The following is a 1,706-nucleotide window of genomic DNA, read 5'->3' as shown; positions in this document are numbered from 1 at the left end:
CTTTCAAGTTTCACAACATCTTTCCGATAGGAAGGAGACCAGAATTGCATGCAATATTCCAACAGTGGCCTAACCAATGTCCTGTACAGCTGCAACATGACCTCCCAACTCCTGTACTCAATACTCTGACCAATAAAGGAAAGCATACCAAACACCTTCTTCACTATCCTATCTACCTGCAACTCCATTTTCAAGGAACTATGAACCTGCACTCCAAGGTCTCTTTGTTCAGCAACACTCCCTAGGACCTTACCATTCAGTGTATAAGTCCTGCTAAGATTTGCTTTCCCAAAATGCAGCACCTTGCATTTATCTGAATTAAACTCCATCTGCCCCTTCTCAGATTGGTCCATCTGGTCCAGATTCTGTTGTAATCTGAGGTAACCCTCTTTGCTGTCCACTACACCTCCAATTTTGGTGTTATCTGCAAACTTATGAACTGTACCTCTTATGCTCGCATTCAAATCATTTATGTAAATTATAAAAAGTAGAGGACCCAGCACCGATCCTGGTGGCACTCCACTGGTCACAAGCCTCCAGTCTGAAAAACAACCTTCCACCACTACCCTTTGTCTTCTACCTTTGAGCCAGTTCTGTATCCAAATGGCTATAGTACTTCTGATGAGTGGCTTAAATTTTGCTTTCTGTACAAGAACCACTAATAGCACCAGGAATCATATAGACAGGAAATTGTTACATGATTCAGGATGGTGAGGATACGCAAATGTTTTTCTAACAATTTTTTTCACATATTTGCAATAACATGCTAACTGCATGAGCAATTGTCACACTCTTTGGAATTGGAAAGATAATAGTGTTTTGATTTTTTTTAATCTTCTAAATCCCTAGCAATCTTCTAAATCTCAAACCCCCCCATCACCACACCCACTCCAGTTACAGGGTCCACCCCCACTCCCAGCTCCACACCCACACCGGGTCCCAGCTCCCAGCCCTGCTGAGTTTTCACCATCCCTCCAGACCTCCCCCTCACTGAGGACAAACACTCAGTCCTCAGCAAAGGACTCACCTTCATCCCCCTCCACCCACTCATCAACTAATTTAATATATGCCGTGACGTCGAACTTCTTCCGCTGCCTCTGCCTTTGAGCCTACTTTTACAATCAGGACTCCTGCCAACCTTCCAAGGACCCCTTCGCCCGCCTCCAACTCACTCCATCCACCTGGAAACCCTGTGCTGGCCTATTACCAGCCCTTGATCTCTTCATTTCCAACTGCTGCCAGGACATTAATCACCTCAACCTGTCTACGCCACTCCCCCACTCCAACCTCTCAACCTCACAACGTGCAGCCCTCCACTCCCTCTGATCCAAAGCCGACCTCACCATCAAGCCATCGGATAAAGGGGGTGCAGTGGTAGTTTGGTGCACTGACCTCTACACCGCTGAAGCCAACTCGAAGACACCTCCTCCTACCGCCTCCTCTACCATGACCCCACCCCCCATCACCAAACCATCATCTCCCAGACCATACAGAACCACATCACCTCTGGAGATCTCCCCCCACAGCTTCCAACCTCATAGTCCAGGAACCCCGCACTGCCCAGTTCTACCTCCTTCCCAAGATCCACAAGCCTGACCACCCTGGCCGACCCATTGTCTCAGCATGTTCCTGCCCCACTGAACTCATCTTTACCTACCTCGACACTGTCCTATCCCCCCTAGTCCAGGAACTCCCCACCTACATTC

General features: G+C 48.1%; 1 protein-coding gene across 2 annotated transcripts in view; it reads left to right on the top strand.

The window, feature by feature from the left end:
* stab1 (stabilin 1) overlaps positions 1–1,706 on the top strand; it is a 273,869-nt gene that overhangs the window by 135,427 nt on the left and 136,736 nt on the right. The window lies entirely within an intron of this gene.

The sequence above is a fragment of the Chiloscyllium plagiosum genome, chromosome 18 (assembly GCF_004010195.1).
Source record: "Chiloscyllium plagiosum isolate BGI_BamShark_2017 chromosome 18, ASM401019v2, whole genome shotgun sequence".
NCBI classification, from domain to species: domain Eukaryota; kingdom Metazoa; phylum Chordata; class Chondrichthyes; order Orectolobiformes; family Hemiscylliidae; genus Chiloscyllium; species Chiloscyllium plagiosum.
Note: the sequence above shows the minus strand (reverse complement) of the source record. Positions and strands in the feature narration are given on the sequence as shown.